At 39.4% G+C, this 20,842-nt stretch overlaps 1 protein-coding gene across 2 annotated transcripts in view; it reads right to left on the reverse strand.

Moving 5' to 3' along the window:
- Positions 1 to 20,842, reverse strand: part of HTR1F (5-hydroxytryptamine receptor 1F) — a 101,584-nt gene that overhangs the window by 57,743 nt on the left and 22,999 nt on the right. The window contains exon 1 of one of the 2 annotated variants that reach the window (XM_033053123.2): positions 1,191 to 1,274. The exons of the other annotated variant lie outside the window; for it this stretch is intronic. The gene's annotated coding sequence lies outside the window, so the exon portion shown is untranslated. Of the gene's footprint in view, positions 1 to 1,190; positions 1,275 to 20,842 lie in introns of those variants that run through there. 2 annotated transcript variants of the gene reach the window in all.

A 20,842-nucleotide genomic window follows, 5' to 3' on the forward strand; every position in this document is an offset into this window, starting at 1 on the left:
AAATTACGATCTTACTGCAAAGGCAAACTGAAATGTGTCTGTGATCGTGAGCTGAGTTTGTGTTTCCTGTACAAAACTAGCAAGGAGTTAGAGCAGGTAACTCTCCCTAGAATGGCTTGACATCCATAGCTGGATGAGAATTCTCCTTTTCCTTAAATTTACAGTGGCTGCACTGGATGTTCCAGAAAACGATGGATCAGTACAGTCCTATAAATCCCAACCACATATGTGGTATATCTTTTCAGAAATAACTTACAGAACAGCCTTCCAGAGGAGGAGAAGTCTGCAGTAATGACAGCACACTGACAGTGCAATAAAGAGGAATTCATTATTTGGGCTGCAGGGGCTGACAACGGCCAGAGGGCAAATGCATAAAATAAGAAGAAAGAGTTGATGCTCAAATGTCAAAAACTCCCTGCCACAAGTGAAAAAAAGGATAAATAGTTCAAAATGTATTTCCTCTGTATAGGAATGGTGGTGATGATAACAATAACAATATTAATAACAACATTTATCTGACCGCAATAAACATTGCTGAGGGTGAAGCATTATATGACATCATTTGTGTATAAATAAATTATCTCTTTCCAGTGTTCATTGCCATGAAATTAAAAGAAACCTTTGCAATCTAGAAAGTGGCAGCAAAACAAAGAGTTAAATATGTAGGATGGCTGGTTTTGTGAGTAATTCTTGTTGACAGTTTTTAAGCTAATGTTCAATTCTAGAAACAAATCTGATTGCTATCATTATTTCTTTTATTACTTAAAGAGGATAATACCTACTCACAAGTGCAACTACTTCAGTAGGAAATTTTGCAGGCATAAACTGCACCCTCAAACAAGATCTCAATCCCACAAAGGAACAGCAATAAGCTGGGCAAAAGCCCAGTTGTTTTTCTGGAGTTATTTAGTTCTAAACACATTTCCCTTCCAGTCTGTCTGTTCTTTATTTTTAGTTCCTCTTTCTTTGGTATTGAATGCTTTTGTAAGAAGGAAGGATTCTTGCTCTGTATTTTTCTTCCCCTGACATTTCCCACATGAAGTTACAATCCTCTGATGTATGTGTGAAGAGGATTAGAAACATGTCATCACTAATTGCAGGTGAGGGTTTAAAGCAGGGCTGGGCAGGAGAAACACAAAGATGAGATTGCCTGGCCTGTCTTGATTAGACTGCAGATGCTTTGTGCCTACCTCTGCTGCTCCAGGAAGTTAGTTTGCCTCCCACCTCTGTCCTCATCTTATGGCAAGGGAAAATTGTTGGTTGTTGAACAGGATGAAAGACTGATTTCTTTATTGTTCCTAGACATTTCTGCCATGAGGACTACATAAAGTTGGTTGGCTCATAAAGCACAAGGCACTGTGAAGTTGCAAAGAGGAATTACTTCTTAAAAAAAAAAAAAAAAAAGCCAGATTACTCTCATGGGATCATTTCTTTCTCCTCAACATTTTTTTTGTTGTTTCTATTAAACTGTAAACTGAGCACTGTCAGTGTATTCTCACATACACCACAAAAGTGTGGAAGTAGCAATGGCTAAGCAAGCCCTCACCATCTGTGACCATTCCCACTGCTTAATGTCAAACTGGCAACAGTTTGGCTAATAAGGTTAAGGAATTATAACTTAGGTGGAATTACAACAAAATTATGTCAGTGAATTATGTCAGTGTTTGTTCCCCTCTCTTTTGCTTTGGGACGAATCAATTATGAAACATAAATCAGAGTTATGGATGCAATATTTATAACCATTTAGACTCCCAGGCACTGATTAACCATGACTGAGAGAAATTTTTCTCGTGGAAATGAATGTTGTATCATAAAGAACCTGTAAGTTCCCATCTAGGGCCGTGAACTACTTGGAAGGACATTTTACCCTAGCTCCAGCATTCTTTGAAAGCTTGAAGTTTGAGGAGATAAGACACAATAAGGAAGGCCAAGTAGTCAGAGTTGCTTTACACTCTTCTGTATAGATCATTCCTCAGTGAGTCACATAAGTAGAGAAAATTTAATGAAAATGCCCCTTTGTCTACTTAAAAAAACAATTCTACACTCTTCAGGTCTTGCAACGAGGTCAAAAGTGACTCAAGAGTTCCAAAAAGTGGTGAAGCTGAGCCAGAGTGAATTGAATTAACTTCAGACTTCTAATGGAAACCACGGAGTTTTGTGACAATTTTCAGGACTTGTCTGTCAAACCTTGACAGATCAGGAAACTGAAAAGGTTGATTTCTGGATTAAGACTGAAAATAAATCCTGAACGTCACTTTCAAGGAGAAAGTATGTTTATTTTAATTAATAAAGAAATATGCAGTAAAACTAGCTCCTTCTCTGCCAACAAAGTTGTAACCATAATTCCACATCCCTGTCTCTCCCATGACAAATTTTAGGCTCTCATTTTTGGAATAAAATATCTTTTTTGAAGTCATTTGGAGAACAATCTGTGACTTAAGAAAATAATGAAATGCCTCAGTCTTCTCAGAATTAAAGGCAAATAACATTTTTAGCTGTATTAATAGACTTGTTGATGTAACCTGCTGGTTCTTGCTCATCTACGTTTATGATGTACACCAATATCTCTCTGCAAAAGCTGTGTTGCTAAAATGGATTTGTTTTCTTGTCACTTAATCACTCAATCAGAGCACTTCTGGTGAGGAAAAACAGGGATTAACAGACAGAGGATTAAGTATGGGATTAGAAAAATGTGAATGTTGTTTCTGGACTGATATAACAGACTGTGCTGTCTCTTTCACAGACAAATGTCTTACATATCAAAAGGTCAAGTCTCTAGAGCAGGCAGCCCTTCAGTCCCATGTAACATTCTTTTGGCAAAGTTATCATATGGCTCAAACTTTCCTGAAACAGTCACTCTCTTTTAAAGTACAGCTATTGGTGATGCAAGACTTAAAAGTTCTTGGAAAATGAAAGGGAATTTCGACATAAACTTTATCAGTGGCTTGGCCACCCTTTGGGAGACAGACAACTTTGGTGTTGGTTCCTCTTCACTGTCAGAGTTTGGGGTTCTGGACACCACACTGGCTTATAGAAACATGTTGAGACTAATTCCTTTCTTCCTGATGCAGGTGCTGCTGCTGGAAAAGGTTTTTGAGGAAGAGTTCTAGTTGTGGAACACAGAAATGGTGATGCATACAGCAGGGGGCCACTAAAGGTACTGATTATGTTTTTCTTCCAGAGAAGGCCTGCAGATCTAACATGAATATTTATATTCTCCTTCACTGCTGCTGTTAATTACAGTCAATTTAAGAATCTCTACTTTTACACAATATTTTCAAAACTGGCTGGTATTTGTGAGGCCCTGATGAATGCAGCTCCAAAGGATGCTGCTGTCAGAGGTACCTTTTGAAACAGATATGTTTAATGGTGATGTGCAGTCAAAGAATTGCTCTCCATTCTGCTTAATTACATTTTGTTTCAGCACTCCGATCTTAAAGCCGTACTCAAAAGCTGGATCAGTTTAGGAAAATTCACTGGCAGCCTGGCTGAGATTATATCTCAAGCACATCATTTTAATATGCAGTTATAAATCTCTTCTAGCTTTCTGCATGAAGAGTGTTTTTTGTTGATGTATTTGAGAACATTGTAGAGAGGTTTGTAATCAAATGAGAAAAAAGTAGGTCTTCTTTTATGAAGAAATCAATTTTTAATGCCATAGAAATAAGGGAATTTTGAAAATACTGTGCATTCTTTATTTTGGCTTTATACCTGAAAGTTGCACAAAAGTAATTGCGTTTCTCTTTAAAAGATGGTGGAGGGAGAAATACAGCTTTCTTTTGCATTGAGGATAAAAAATTTATCAAATAGAGAGACAACAGATTTAGGTAAAGATGTCTAGATTTTTCTAAATCATTTTCAGGGACAAGCTCTCCAAAGCCTTTTGCTGAATTGTGCACTAAACCATATAAACCTATCCATTAAAAATGCCCATGGTTCACAGTAGGGTTAAGTTTTAAAATGATATGCTAGGGCTCAAAACCCAGTTCAGTTTCTAGTACCAAATGTAGAAAATGCCCTTCTCTTCCTTGTCCTTTTCCAGCCCAGGGTGGCCAGTTTAGTGTTCTGCCTGCTTTTGATTAAAGGTGAGGTATCACTATGATCCAGCACGGTAATTACTGTATTCCAGGGTAAGTCACAGACCATTGCTGCTATTATTTATTCTCAGACAAAAACATTCATTCACCCCTCTCCAACTACAGGCTGTAAATTCTTAATGGCTCGACTTTTGCTGTGAGTGAAACCACTTTATTTTTCATTTGCTCCAGTTGCTGAGATAGCTGCACTATCTGTTGTCCATTCTCTATGGAAAGATTTTAAATTTGCCAGTGCTCTCTTTCACTATGGATCAGAAACCAGATAAGTTTTCAATGCTAAGGATGGTCACTTGCACTCATCCAGTTTCTCCAGGCTTAAATAAATATGCACATTTTTCAGATCACTCTCACTACAGAAATTTTCTTTTTTCCTGTGCACACTTGAGCCTATCTTGAGAAATTCCAAGAAGAAATGGATGGTGGAAAATATCCTCCAGCCCCACAACTTTTTCTCCTGGAACTGTTTAATGTGGGAAAAAGCTGAGTGCACAAAGCCACCATTGCGAGCTAGTGAGTCACTGCCTTCAATCTGCGCCTCTTCGGTTCAGGCTGACGTATTTGCAGCTGAACTTTTTAGGCTTGCCAGTTCTCTGGAGATGTATATTACAGAAAAGTTGGGAATTTTCAAGATACAGCTCATCAATTCACCATGTATAGCACTTCTGAGAAACCGAGCATCTAACAATAAGGGAAGAGAGAGGGGGAGGTGCTGATCTGAGTACAAGACCTGCAGAAAGTGCTTTCAGCTTGTTAGAAACTTCTGGGACCTAAAACTTCTTAGTATTTAAGTACCTGCCTTGAAGAAACTGTAGGTAGCAACAATAGGTGAAAGGGCTTTTCTAAAGAAGGGAGTAAATCTGTTCCTTTCTTAATGGGAAAATCTACACAATCTGTCCAGAAGTGCTAGATGTTCTTCAAAGCAGACAAATACCAATGACATGACATTTCCTGCCTGTCCTACTAATGAATAGGACATTCAGTGGAATCCTAGAATGGCTTGGGTTCCTTAAAGATCATCGAGTTCCAACCTCCCTGCCAGGGGCAAGGACAGGGAGTAAGCAAGGAGAGGTCAGAGAAGCACAAGAGGCTGGAATGAGGTGTGCAGTGGAGGGGATAAAGGCAGGCAAAGCTACTGCAACCACCCATACTTGAAAGAGAATCTTTCACTCTGTTCCAGAAAACAGTTTTTTCATTGTCCTCAGCATCCATTTACACTGCAAATGACAGGAATGTACAGGTAGAAGAAAGATCAGTCTTTGAAATCTGAACATTTTAAAATGGAAGAATGCTATTGATTTTAAGTACACAGTGTTCGTGCAGAAGATTAGATAATCAATTTTATACAGAAAATATGGAAATGCCCACAGAGCATTTTTGGGGGAGGAATAGAATATTTTCCTTTATATTCTTATGATAATTCTATTGTGCTTGCTTCACCATAAATTTTCCACTATTTGTTATGGACAGTTCAAGAATTTGAAGCCGAGATTTGATGCTGCAAAATTTCAGATAAAAAACATGAGGTAAGGAGGAAATGTGCACAACATCTCAGAGTTTCCTATTCAGATTCCCTCAGAGAAAAAACCATCTTTAAGAAAGCTGGATGTATAATGAAAAGGCAGATAAGTGTTTCATCTCATTATTTTCCTGTCCTAAACCTCAAGCTCATATCCTCCCCCTTGGCTTCTGAAGACAGAACCACTTACTTGTCAATCATGAGTAATGCTTCCCTTTCCTAAACACCCTTCTCTCACCTCTGAAAATAGTTTCCAATGTTGGAGAAAGGTACAACCTCAGCCAGAAGTGGTTTGGTCTAACCAAATGTCTCATTATCCTGACTGGAGAGTTAAGGCAGAGCTGCAAGCTCAGCTAGCCGGGAGGAAAATAGTCTTAAAATATCACATCCTCTAAGTGAGGGGATTGGAACAGAAAAGATCTCAGGGTTTTTATTCAGTCCCTGGTGTTTGAAGCCTCTCTTAGCCAATGTGGCACCTGTCAAGACTCAAACACCTGGCTGTGTTTACAGAGATGTGTGAGCTGGTAGCTGCTGTTGTTGTATCTCACTTCATGTGATGCAAAGGAGGTCTGGCACTGGCCCCAGGGTGGCTCCTGTGGAGACTGTGACTGCCCCAAAACTGCTCCTAGCAACTGCTGCCATCTCCATGTCTGGCAGAATCTGCTTGTGGGGACTGGAACATGAAGTAGGCTTGGAAAAATGCACCCATGGCTGCTCCTCCTTCCCTGGGAAGGAATGATTTGAGCCAAGATTCTCCTCTGCCCTACTGGGCTTGTTCTTAAGCTACTTTGCCAGGGCAAGAGACACAGCAAAGAGGGCACAGCAAGGGAACAGTGTTCCTTTGAAAAGGGGATTTTGCTAACCCTCAGTTTAACCTTAATGTTCAGGGTCTGGAGGATTCTGCAGAAGAAAAGTTTGGATAAGCAATGCTGGAGAAGAGGCAAATGGCTCATAACTAGCCATGGTCTGCATGGATGTGGTTAATGCTGATAATGGGTTTATGATTTGTGCTCAAAGAGCCTAAGGAATTAGATTTACTCCTAAATACCACAGGACCCACGTGGCTAGTTGAGGAGATAGGATTTCTGCTGTGGGAAAGGTCTCTGCTGTGACTAACACCTGGTTTAGTGCAGGGATGGTAACAGCTGAGACAGAACAGCTCAAGGTGTGTCAGTGGGGGAGACACAGTTGAAATCTTTGATCCCAAGGATGAGGGTCTGATCTGGCCAAGGTTTGGGAAGGGGAGTCAGAGGGAAGGACAGTGGTAGAGTGGGGAGGAAGGTGGGGTGGGGAGAGTCCCATTTGCTGCTCTGGCTGTTTTATGGAAATAGGAGGGAGGAGAGTGACTCCCTGCACATCGAGACTCTGCAGTTCTGGGGAGCCAAATGGAATACGTGAGGCTCCAGCACTGGCAGACTCGAACATATGATTTGTAATGCCTGCATAGTGAATTCCTATAGCTGATGCTGATCTGAAGACTAAGATTTACTGCTGGTTGGTGCAGGACCTTGAGGACTTCTGCTGACAAAACCCACTAGCATATGGATGCTTTTGAAAGAGGAAGATGTTGCTGAACTATGGTGAAGGCTGCATTTTAGGCAAAATTTACATTTAAGGAGCTTGGCAATGTGATTCAATAATTACCTTTATTTTCCCCCCAACACACTTCCTTGGCAGGTTAAGGGAAGGATTAATGATAAAATAGAGCAGGTGGCTCCAGATGTGCCAGAAAGATTGGGAGGAGAGTAGGTATAAGCAGGGTGAATGCTGGATGCTGACAGTAGGAGAGGAGTTTTGAGGGAGGCTGCCCAGAGTGAGGAGAACAAGTATGAGTGGAAGAAGGAAACATGAGTGGAAGAGACAAAAGCCAAAGGCAATTTCCAAAGGCTTCTCTCTTCATCTCTGTCCTCCTCCTCATCCTGACTTAAACCAATGCCCTCTCAAAAACTGAGGGAAAAACTAAAAGCTACAGCTTTCCTTTATGTTCACACTAAATGGTTTGATGCTTGATTAAGTGACCTGGCCAATCTCAGCATCTAGATATGTGTGCAGCTTCTTTACCTCTTTTTCTCCTGCTTGTTAGCAGCTGATATTTTTTAAAGGGCACTTTTGTTTTGAGAATTTAAAGTAAATATTTTTATATTGTGTGTCTTAAAATTTCTGCATGTTGGTACTCATCACTCACAAGCACAGGAATAGCATGTTAAAAAAGTATCAGCTACTGTACTATCATAAAGAAAATGCAGAACAGGGTATTAGATGTATCTGTATCTATGTATATATTTGCAAGAGTGAAGGACTAGGACACTAAGTGTTTCCACCTCTCAGTAAAAGCAGAGCTGCTTCTAGGTTGAATAAAAAGAGAAGCAGGATACTGTGAGGGTGACATGATATTGTGACCTGAAAACTAATTAAGGTAAGAACAGAATTTAAATAACGTTTGTATGCAACAGCAGGAAATATAAGGAACAAGTGTTTAACAAGATTTCTTTTGACTGTTTAACCTCTTTGCTAATGCCAAAAAGCCCAAACTCTGTCAGACTTCAGCTTTACCTTGTTTCAGTAGTTGTCCTTTTGGCTATTTCATGGCTCAGAGCATTTATTCTGCTGTTAGTTTGTCTCTAAGGGATCTGGGTCTCTGCCATTAAGTGTTTTTGATCTCTATTGCATGTGTTATTTTCTCTTCAGAGAGCAGTGGGATTACATGGCTGTAAATAAGGCCCAGAACTTGTGACTCTGCTCTGTGGGTTCATGACAGCATCTGCAGGAGAGATCACCTCACAAAACTGGGTAGGATTTGTTTCCTAACACTTAGAAACCAGGGGAGGCTTTTCTTTGTGATCACTATAAAATACAAAAGCATAAATAAGTGTTTTGCAGTGAGTCAGGTATTGGTATAGTCTGGAGGGATATCTGTTTATAGAGTAGGTCTCTGACAGCCTGCTGAGTGACTGGGATTACACAATGCTGAAATCCTTTACATCTCTTAAGAAGCTCCTTGTTTAAATCACCTTCGAGCTCTCTCTCTCTTTTATATTCTGATTTCACACTGTTTCTTGGATTTAGAAAATGAAAATAAACTCAGGTGATACCTGCTTTAACAGTCACCTTTTAATGGTATAAGTGTTTACTTCCATCACGGTTTTAAGAAGTTTCTTCCTGAATTTCTTTTGTTCAGTGTTTGAAGTGAAGAAAATCTTAGAAGAGTGTCTCTGTAATAGGATGCTTTCTTTAGGATGGGGTTTCAACAACTTTAGACAATAGACAGAGTCAGTATTTGATGTCAGATTCTGCCTGCATGAACTCCCACCCCCACTCTCCTCCTACACACATTTAGACCTCTACATGGCAGGGACATGAATCTCTAACTCTTTAGGCTCGTTTTCAGAAATTGAAAATTGATTCCATTAGTTGCTGCTTCTTTTTGTTATTTTTCCCTTTCATCTTCCTCATTGCTTTCTGCCCAGCATGCAGTCCAACCTGCTGGCTGATGTTTTCCTTCCAAATTCGTGGGTTTGACACTGGAATCTTCTACAAATAAACTGATTTATCTTTTCACCCTATTCCTCCAGTATATGTATACATGAGAACTGTCTTTCTCCTGAACCTTGCTCTCCTGTCCCTGACCTCTCTCTCCACAGAAGGATTGGACTCTGTCAGGACACTGAGGGCATCAGCACCCTCTGTCACCTCTTGCTTCGAGGGGCTTGGCTGCCCTGGCTCGGGGCTGTGACATTTGTCGGCAGCTCTTTGTTGTTTACTGGATGTTATCTCTGGGTCCTGTTTAATCTCCTTCCCTATTGTTATCATCAGTTATAATCTGTAAGTTTTCCAGTTTCTTTTTCCTGTTTCCCTCCTTTTTTTTTGTTTTCCCTGACAAGGACATCAAGGATACATTCACAGCTTGCAGGAACCACCTTGGTCTCCAGGATGGCGCTGCTGCAAGGGGAAAGAACATTTCTGAGCTGAAGGACCTATCTATAGATGCACCTAGCTCACAACTTCCCACAGATTCCCTAGCTTGAACATATTTGTCAATCTTGAAGTTAAAAGTAATCAGCAATCCTTGGAAGCAGGAGATCCACAGTGCAACATGGTCCAAATTCTTGCAGTGGCATGTCTGAAATGAGTGTTTTAGGCTCCATTTCTAAACTCCTGGGAAGTTGAGAGCAGGATGCAAGAGACTGCCTGTGTGGATGCTGATAAAGGGTGGGCTTGAGTGCTTAGACAGGATTCAATCCATTAAGCAGACAGATGCTTTAATGTTTCTCACCCTAGAGAGTTGCTTCCTATACAATACTTCATCTTTTATGATCTTAATTAATACTAATTGGTAGATGATTGCCTCTAAAAGTACTATTCTATGGAGAAAACTAGTCTCTGGTATTACAGTGAAGGATATTTGGGAGAAATCACAAGGTACTACAGCCCTATGTAAATGGTTAAATAGATTGTCTTTCTCTGTTTTGATTTGTATCTGTCTATATATTGTTTTCCTTGATAGTTTGCATTGTAACTCCCACACCTTGGGAGTTTCATCACGTTTTTTAAACCATAATGTGCGCTAGAGGAGATCACACTTTTCAAAACTGCAATGAAAACCCATTATTAAAGAAGGAATATTGCTGTTTTCTTTTTTTTTTTCTCTGTTTGCTTCCAATCAGCATACTAATTCTGCTTTTATGTGGATTTTGCTCCTCCATTTATATGGTAGGGTGATTTAATTTTTGGTCTATTCCTATTTTGAGAAGGAATCCTCCTGCATACATCCCCAAGATCCTCTTTCAGCAAAGACTGCTGTTACAAAAAAAGTAAAAGCAGAGATTTTAGATCTTAGTAAACAAAATCAGAGGATGAATTAATGTCTAAAGCTGGCTGTGAAACTGAACTTGCAATTCACTTATTATTTTTGGCAGCAGCATGTCCAGACTGTCAAGACCATTCTTGGAAATCACAGCTGTGGTGTCTATAATAGCTGAACTACAGGAAAGCTGCAGTTAGGTCATAGTGCCTTGTCACTGCACATGAATAGTGCAAGTGATAATAGTTACCATTACTGCCTACTCATTTGGCAGCATGTTTTGTTCGGTTAAAACAATTCCAATTATTAATAGCATGATAAAATTGTCTGCTGAGTGCATTCCCTCCTTCTTTTTACATGGTTGACTCAGGTAAGGAGCGTGGTGGGGGCAGATCAGCCCCAGCTGAATCCAGCTGTGCCCTGTGGGCAAGGGCAGAGAAAGGTCATGGAGTGGGCTGGGAGGGGAGGCCACAGGACCAGCTGGGGCCAGGTGATTTTTGGAGGCCACCTGGGGAAGGGGAAGTTTCAAAGTGAAGCTGGGGAGAGGCCAAGGCCAGTCAGAGCCATGAGTGGAGGGGAAGAAGCTTGCTGAGCTCTCTGTGCAGTGAGTACTTGAATGTATTTTCATAAGTAGGAAAAGGTCTCAGGAGTCTATTGTCAGCCAGAGCTGCTGGTCAAGGGGAAGGTGTTAAAATCAGATGCTGAGCTGGAAGGGTATTAGGAAATTGATGTGGGTGTTCTGCTGTGTTTTAGCAACCTAATTCTCAGAGTAAGTAATATGGGGCATGCTGCCAATTGTTTTCAAACAGAGCTTGAAAAGCACTCCTGGCCTGAGGTAAATACTATCAACTTCAGAAGAGCTAAACTGCTCTTTTAGAGTACTTACATAAACATAAGTTCCATGTCTACAATTATTGGCTTTATAGGATTAATTTTCTTTTAGATGCTATTAATGGTTTGGAAGACCTGTGCCAGCTTCTTGCATGCACAGGCTGTTTGACCACAGGTGTCTGATTTAGAAGGTCTGCAAAACATCTACTTTGTGTGTTTGCTAGCAGTCCAGGAGCAAATTGCTTGATAATGTTGTTACCTAGACAGGCCATATGTGGTAAAATGACAGAAGCCATGGACAAACAAAATATTGTAAAAACCTAAGTACTTGCAGTAGTAGGTAATATGATGATGCAAGAATTGTCCAGAGCTCCAAAAGATTTTCTCTCTTGTTAAAGGTAGTGAAATGTTTGTGGGGTTTTTTTGGTTGTTTTTTTTGGGTTTTTTTTTTTTTTTTTTGGCCCAGCTTTTTGCTTTTCTCAGCTGGTGTTGAAATGGTTTGGCTTAGCCTGAGGGAAGTGCAGAGGAATTGCTGCCCCTGGAGTTGGGAATTGAATTTTGGCAGGCGAGCTGGCACGTGTTACTCACAGCCTGTTTTGAGCTGCAGCCAGTCAATGGGGCCAACCTTGGGGCACTAAAGCTGAATGCTGAAAGACACTCTGGGCTTAATCTCACAGGATTTGGGGCAGGAGGAAAAAAAATCTGGAAAACAAATGATGTGTCAGAGGTGGAAAGAACTTTCTTGTTCTTGGCAGGTAAACAAAAGAAACTCTGATGCGGAGGCTTAATATAGAATAGGTGTAATTTTTTTTTTTTAATAGTAATTGATTTGGCTGTACTGCTGTGTACAACTCAAGAACCTGTAGCATAGATTTGTTTCTCTGTCTGTAGCAATTCTTAAGTTTATAAATCCCTGCATAATGTGATTGAACCATGTTTTAAAACAGAGTTCCTTGGCCCAACTGCTTTGTCTGGAAGATTGATCCAGAGTTTCGTGCTGATTTTTTTTTTCCTTGTCCAGCTTCAAGTTCTAGCTGATTCATTGTAAGTTTTTATTTACTTGAATTTTTAGTCATGCCTTTGAAACAGATCTTTTATCTTCCTGTTTGCCCCCTCTCAACACTGGCATAACAAATCTGTTCATTCCTGTAACTCTTCCATTCCTTTAATAATTTTTCTGTTCTTCCTCTGTACCCATTGTAATTTACATTACTTTTTTCAGAATGTAAATGTCCAAAAAGTATTTCAGTGAAGTCCTTGACAACAGTCTTTTTTTTCCTCCAAAATTATCTCACCTAAAGCATTGTCTGATGTCATCAACTTCTTTCCCACCTGCATCACCCCAACAGCTCATAGCCAAATGCTGATTGGCCAGTGCAACCTGATTTTCCTCCTTTTAGCCATCACTTTGACATAATCTCTATGGAAATAGGATGAATTCTTGTTATTCCATCTCCTAAACCCTAAAAGCCTAAACTGTAAAATATCTTATCTTTTTTTTTTTTTTTCTTTTTGGTGAGAATGTGTTACCTCTTGGCATAGAAACCTGAGAGCTCCAGTCATGTTGGGCAGCATTCCAAACCTTCCCGAGACTCATATAAAACCTAAAATGTGGCCCATGCAGGTTGGTGATCTTGGTTACAACACCAAGACAAACTTTGACATGGGTTAGGTTGCCAAATCCACTCTCTTGGATTAAAGTCATAAATAAAAAGGCAGAACTAATGTAATTAAGTTGGACACAATACTCAAACTTACGATTTTTTCATGCATTTAATATGTGTAAGAGCCAAAACAAACATGAATTTGAATATAATAGAAATACTCTAAAGTGAAGAGATTCTGATTGTATGAACAATTTCATACCTGATTTTATTTTTGAGTAGGTGTTTTCAAAAACTAAGTTAGTGTTGAAAACACCACTCCAAGCTGCCATACTAGAGGATGATCTGAAGTTTTTCCTATAGCTTTGTAGTGAAATGTTGCAGACCTTAACCTGATCTCCTGTCTACAGCCAGACTATTTATCAGGTAATTTTTAGTTATGGGCACAAAACTAAAAATGGCAGAATCAAACAAAATGCATTTAATTGCAAAACCTTGAAGCTATTCACAGTGTGTAAAGTGGACTATATCTAAACCAAAAAGCCAGTGTTCTATTCCCTAATAGTGACAGATTACAAAAATTACATTCCACGACTCCCACAAGTCTACATCTGATATGCTTGCAGGGACTACACACAAGTCACTCCTCAGAGAATATTGAGCTGTGAGGGATGTTGAAAACAATGTGGGATGGAGGAGGCATGGGAAGATGGAGGGAAGAGCAGATGATGTTCTTCTCTCCCTGACGAGACATGTAAGAGCTGAACAGCCCCGTTCTACACCAACATGTTTTCAATACCTACATATTTTCAAAATGCATTAGAAAAGGGTTATTACTATGTCTGATGTGTGTCACCAAAGCACAGCTTGTCAAGGAAAGAAGAGATTCAAACAGAGCCTGAATAGACAGAGAAGTGAGTTCTAATCACAACCTTGTGCTCCTTCAGAAGCTTTGTGCCATCTATTCTCCTTGGTGTTTCTTGTAGTTAAAGGCACTAATGATACTCTGAAATCACTGTCCAAAGATAATGTTTGCAAAGTATTTTGATGGCTGAAAATAGCACCAACTAAACAATGATTTTGCCACTGGAGCATGTGCACTCAGATGAATTCATAATAGAAGGAGGTGGGCAGCTCTGTACTAGACAAACAGAGCATTGTGAAGAAAAGTTTATCTGAAAATTCAGGAGTTTTACCAGAGCTTTACAAATTCAAATGCTCAGAAAGCTAGAGAATAAATTTCTGCATAGAAAATTAATAACTGATGTGCTGAAATGAAATGTTTATAGTGAACAGAAATACTGTGCAAGGATGGTGTGGTGTGGCAAGAATTTCTTGTAGGAAATACAGAAGGAGTAATTGAGTAAAGACAATTTGGGCTATAACAAGGAAGCAATCAAGAGATGAGATCCAACAGATATCAAATGTCAGAAATTTATTTAAAAGCCACAATAGTGGCAATATCATCTTGCAGGATGTCATCATGGATACATCTTGGTTGATTAACAGCTAATTAATCTTGTAATGCCAGAAGCTAAAACAATCCCAGACAGCAGCATAGGTAAGGTATCTTTTTATCTGTAAGAAAACATGTGGTGAAATTAAAAGTTTTTCAGATCAGCTGGACATCCTTTATGCTTAGTGATCTGCTCTCATATTGTGCTTCCTTGAAATGAACTTTTTGGATTGATTTAAAAAAAAAAAATTTAGGAGGTGTAAATGTTCGTAAAATCCCCATTCCACTTTTAGTATCCTGAACCAGCTCAGTCTTCAACTGAGAATATTTTTATTGTAAGAGTCCCTTGAGGAAGTTAACATAGCATTTCCCGTGATACAATTCTGAGCATGATTTTTATACAACCTTAATCCATCCATTTAAAAGAAGAGATGCAGTTTCTACTTTTAATGGAAATTTAGTTCTGCAGCAGGCTTAAAAATTCCAGGGAAGAGAGAAATTTTCTTAACTGTAGACACCCAGTATTGCCAAGTCCTCCACTAGACCATGTCCCCAAACACCACATCTGCACATCTTTTAAACACCTCCAGGGATGGTGACTCCACCACTTCTGTGGGCTGCCTGTTCCAGGCCTTGACAACTTGAATTTTTCCCTGATATCCAACCTAAACTCTCCCATGGCACAGCTTGAGGCTGCTTCCTCTTGTTCTGCTACCTGGGAGAAATGACCAAGCCCCACCTGGCTGCGCCCTCCCTTCAGGGAGTTGTAGAGAGTGATAATGTTCCTCCTAAGCCTCCTTTTCTCCAGGATAAAACAACCCCAGCTCTCTCAGCTGCTCCTCAAAACCTTCGTGCTCCAAACCCTTCCCCAGCTCTGTTCCTCTTTGGATGAGTATAATGCAGAGATCTATAAATTATGAGGGTTGGTTTTTTATTTTTGCATTTTCTGTATGTTCAATAGTTTTTCTAGGGTGCAGTGCTTTACATCTGAAAGTAAAATCTAAAAGTAAAATGTCTAAAATGGATGAGAGGACTTTCATTTTGTCTTTTTCACTTAATTGGCTACAAAGAGAGTGCAGGATGACCTGCCTGGATAGGTTTTTAAATTACATACGAAAATCTTGTCTCAATGGCACTACTTGATATAACTTCATAAAAAAATAGATTTATAGAAAATATATGGTTGCTGAACTACTGTCTTTTGTATTAATATCTGGCTGCACTGAAAATTGGCTGTGATAAATCCAGTGTGCTTTAAAGTGGATCAGCAATGCCACTTGGCAAATCTCCCCTACAAAACTAGTATATTTTTTTTCCTACTGAAGAAATGGGGGTAAGGAAGGCTTTTTATACTTAAACATGTACTCCAGAATCCACTTGGCTGAGGAGATGCTAGGTTTTTTTGCTTATGTTTTTTGCAGTCTCTACTCTGAAACCTCCTACAGGAGTCAAATACCTGAGGTTGTACTTTTGGATCAGTTCAGAGCTCTGAGTAGAGCCTACAGCCCTGTGCTCAGCAGCAGCTCCTCACCATAAATGAAGTTTTTTAGGGGGTCTGTAACTGTCCCAGATCTCTGCAATTTCTCTGGCTGCAATTTCCACAGTTCTGGAAAGATCTGTTCCCTAATAGTACATCTCTTTTGAAGGTGTGTGCTAAACTACAATAGGGAGCCTATGTTATTTAGTTAATGTCTCAAGTGAGAATTTTGGAAACTGGATATAGACCTTTCCTGATCTGTGCACAGTACACAAAGAGCTGAAATCTGAAATTACCTTGACTAAACAGCTCTGCGTTAATCATCTTGCAAATTTAATTTTAAAATGAGAACAAGAGAACTTAAACTCATCTTTCAGGTCTCTGAGGGGTTCTTAAAAACTTTTTGTTCCCTATTCCTCCTTTTCCCTGTTCATCTACTGAAGAGTGATAAAAGGACCAGAACAGTAGATTTCATCTGGCTATTGATCCAATGTGTTAATGCTTCTACCGCTGCCACTAGAGCAACTGTAGTTGGAAAACAAAGCAAAAGAAATATTCTTAAATTTCTCCAGCTGGTCTACTGGGTTTTCTGACTCCTGAGTGATAGAGACTACTTTTATTTGCACAATATTAAAACAAACAAACAAACCTCAACCTGAAAGGTGAACCAACCAAATCCAACAGTGTGTGGTACCACTTTTTGTAACCATAGGTGTAAAAAAGCAGTGGCTAACTGTGCCACCCCCATCCACCCCTGTGGTAAACCAAAAGTTTACTGGTTTACCTTTACAAGAATCTTGTAATTTGTGTTTGCAGCACACAGCAGAAACAGCACAAAGGCAAAATGATTTAACAGCTGATATAATAGACTGTCCAAACTGCTTGTACAAATAAAAGGATAGATCAAGTTCTCACTGGGTTTTCTTAGACATACATCCAAAATGCAATTAGAATTCTGAAGGGAACACATAGTGCTTAAAATACCATTGCAGATTCAAAGATTCTCTTCTGCACCTGTGCTAAAATTCATGCTCGAGGCAATGCCATGAGAGAAACATAAGCCACTGGCGTGCATCAAAATGAAAACTTCAGGCTTCTATTTATGCACATTGATGCACGGCACTAATGTGTTATGTGCATCTAAAAACAAAAACTGTTTTCCCTCCTCTTTGAATGTGTGAGGAGCAAAGAAAGCATGAGGTTGGATCTGGGCCTGGCCCCTGTCCTTGGGGCAGTCCAGGCACCACCCCAGCAACCCGTTTGTCCTTGTTCCATCCCTCAGCATGACATCCCAAACACTCAGTTGACATGACTTTGGCTCTCTGAACCACAGAATAATGATGCCTTGGAGTACCAGGGGGAAGGGCAAGCTTATTCCCTATATAATCTACTTTATGGTGCCTTTTTAAAATTTTTTTTTCTTGTTTCTGGGCTGTCAGGGAATTGGGAATTGTGTTTGAAGCTGCTGCTTCAGGCTGGTGCTTCAAATTCAGCCCAAGCTAACAATGGCTGTTTCAGTGTATGTAAAATTAACTTCTCCCAGGTTTCAGTGGATCCTGGGCTGCACCTCTTTAAATAATTGATAGTACTGGCAGAAGTCTTAGCAGACAAGCCAAAGACTGAAGTCATGATGTTCCCAGAGATCTTACTGGAGCTCTGAGCTGAATCATATCCAAGGGGCAATAGGAGGTAGTTATGGAGTTCAGGTGCTTTGGTCTACATACCTTTTGTGGAGGGAAGCCAAAAAGCAGCTCACACAGGACATTCCCAGGTATATTCACCTGCTACATGTCCTGTACACAAACACTATTAACAGAATTTCTAAAATAAAATAGTAAAATAGTACAGCTTGCTGCTCACATAGGAACTGGCTGTGTAATACTTCATTGGAGGTCTGATGAGAATGCTACAAGTGTATTTTACTGATTACTTGTGGCTTTATAGCAAAGCTAACACTTCCTTTAGTTTGAAGCCATAAAGCTGTGTCCAGCTCTGCAGGCCATGGTTTCTGCCCCATCACTCCAGCCACTCTGCTAAAATCTTTTGCTAAAGTAATTTTACATTTCTCAGAGGATATTGCAAAAGGGTGGAAGAAAATAGGAGAAAGATGCAGGGTCTAAAAAAATATGAAAATAACTGAATCAAATCAGCATCACCTCAGCAGCCCCTCCCCTAATGGTTTAGTTATTTAGCATTTGTCTGAGAGCTAGACACACAGATGGCAGTAATTCCCCACCAATGCATAGTGGAGGATAAATGTATTGCTAAAATAATGTATTACTGTAAATTAACAAATAAGTTTCCCAAAAAGTTCACTTAGTTTGTATGAAACCGATGTATTAATTTATTAATATTTAATGCTTCTACTCTGACCTCCAGTAAGAGTTTTTTGTAGGCAGTTTGTCTTTTATTTATAGGCATATATAATGATAGTCGACAGCAGGAACATAAAAATATTTGCAGGTAAATTTTACTCAAAAGTCTCAGCAACTTAAAATTATTTGAGGATGTTGAGGAAGGTATTTTAAATGTCACCTAAAGAGCAGTTAAACATATTTCAAACTGTCCCATCTGGCACAGCTGTAAATAATCATCTGTCAGTTTTAAACAGTCCTCTGTTGACTGTGTCAGCAAGTGTTAGGATTATTTGCTATTATTGGACAATTTCATCTTTGAGCGTATTTATAAAGTTCTGCAGCACTGACACTAGTCCATAGATCATTTCCAGCAGATCAGTATAATGCTGAAAGAATCTTTGTGCAAACATACTTAAAGCTCTTCATCTTTATGCCTGAAGATGTGGATATGGATGGAGTTAGAGAGATTTATCATCATCTTGCTTTGATCCCCTTTCCTCCAAAAAAAGCAATAAACTAAAAAATTCATGCATCTGAAGAAGGAGGGAAGACAGTTTTCATCTGCCACTGAAAGCAATTGCTTAGGCATGAGGGACTGGCTGACTTCTGGATGTGAGTGGGTACAACACAAATGTCTCACAGATATTATGTGCAGCACAGTGGTCTTTCATCAGAGCAGAATTTATAGGTCACCTAGCTCCTAGATGAGTGGTGTGTAATGTGATTCCATAAATTACTGTGAAAAGCAGTAACACTAAGAGCAAATATGATAGCAGGAATCAGTGTATGTTACCCTGTATGAACACAGGGAAAAATGGAGAGATTGTCTCATTCCTGCTCAGGAGGGCTTTAATACTGACCTCATACTGGCAGGGATTCCAGACTGTTGTTCCAAATGAAAATCAACATCTGGCCTGCTGGACTGGATATAGGACAAGCATGACGTGGTAAACTGTGTTTTATGAAATACCTTTTTCATTCTTTAAGTAGCAGTTGTCAGTTTGTTGCTTGCAGTTTAAAATACCTGCTTATTGTATCAGATAAAGAACACTCTTCCTGAGCTCAGACCGTCTGCACAATGCATGTAAAACTTTCCAACTTTCTAAGGCCAAAAATGGATGAAAACAGAAATGAGATGTTTAAGCACTAAAATTTACATGTTTTCTTAAAGAAGAAAGCTAAACTAATTGTCTAATTGGCTCTTTCCAAGCCCTGAAAACTTTTTTTGTCCTAGAAATATTTTTCCATGGGGTTGGGTAAAGAGGAGGTGCAACAAGTGTTCAGCAAAGGGCAGAGTGAAATGAATGTGAAAGCAGCACTCAGTCCCAGGTATTTCAAAAGATGCTCTGAGAAGACACTTTATCTTACATCTCCCACTTCAGTGTAAAATTACCACCTACTCAGTATGTTATTTATGTGTATTCAAAGGCACAGCTACTTGCTTGCCTTTCAAACAGATGTTTTAACTATTTTCTTTGGTGTGCAAGCCCAGCACAGGAGATGTGCTGACAGTAAAGCAGGTTCAACATTTTCTTGTATGTCACTGGCACTGTTTATTGAGTTCTGTTCTGTACTGTCTGTGCAAAAAATACTGGCAGGAAACAATGCTCAAGTGTCAGTGAAACAACTGGGCTAGAGGATTCCTCATTAAAGTAATTATGCATGAGAAGGACTTTGCTTGATTGTCAGCTTGAGCTGGTACTGACAGATTGGGGAAACCAAACCAAATTTAACTTGCAGATAATATATACTTTACAAGGAAATAACTGAGAGACAACAACTTATAAAGTTCCTGCCTGCTGCTTTTATGACCACTTTGCAGACAGAACTATCATTTAAATGGGAGTAGAAAGCACTACCACTCTCTCCTGAAGATTTCATTGTGATCAAGTTAAATCTGTTTATAAGGGAATAGTTGGGTGCAGAACACCTTTAAATGGATCATGAAAAATGTATTGATACAACAGCCTGTCCTTTCTGTGAAAGAGAATTGGAGAAAAAAAACCAGCTTTAACAGAAGGGTCTGTGAAATTTACTGTCTGTGAGGTAGCCAGATTTAAGATAGGCTTTTTGTTGTTGTTGTTGCTGTTTGCTTTATTTTTAAAGCAGATAAATCTAAGAATTTTCTTCCTAAAGTTGAATCTTTTGAAAGAACTGGTCTTGCATAAGCAGGAGGAATTTCATATGAGCACTGCAAAACTAAACAGAAAACCCTTGCCCAATGCCCAGTTTCTGAACCCTTCTCCATGTGGAATATCAAGGTAACAATGTCCCAGCATCCCTCCAGACCCATGCTTCAGGGTTAGAAAGGGAGCAGATTTTCTCGATCTTCACCCTATGGTTTGTAGCAGTGTTTCAAACACATCAGACTGAGGATGAGAAAAGAGATGCTAGAAAATTTCATTTCCAGCTTTGGAAAAAAATTCTGTGATCCAATTGAATTCCATAACTGCATATCAATTGTTATAAGGGCAAAAAGAAAAAAAATAAACCACATTAAGAAGATTCAATAGAAAATGGAATTGGTTTTAGGGATAAATAAATGCAAGTTAGCTATGAAATGTCTTTGTTCAGTGGATTTGAAGAACAACTGAAGTGCATACTTATTCAACAGATTTTTTTTAAAGCTTTCAGAAATGACAAATATTAGAGTTGACTGAAAGGAGAAATTACAGAATTGAAATTTGTGGTGTGTATATATAT

Source organism: Catharus ustulatus, chromosome 2, assembly GCF_009819885.2.
Source record: "Catharus ustulatus isolate bCatUst1 chromosome 2, bCatUst1.pri.v2, whole genome shotgun sequence".
In the NCBI taxonomy this organism is placed as follows: Eukaryota; Metazoa; Chordata; class Aves; order Passeriformes; family Turdidae; genus Catharus; species Catharus ustulatus.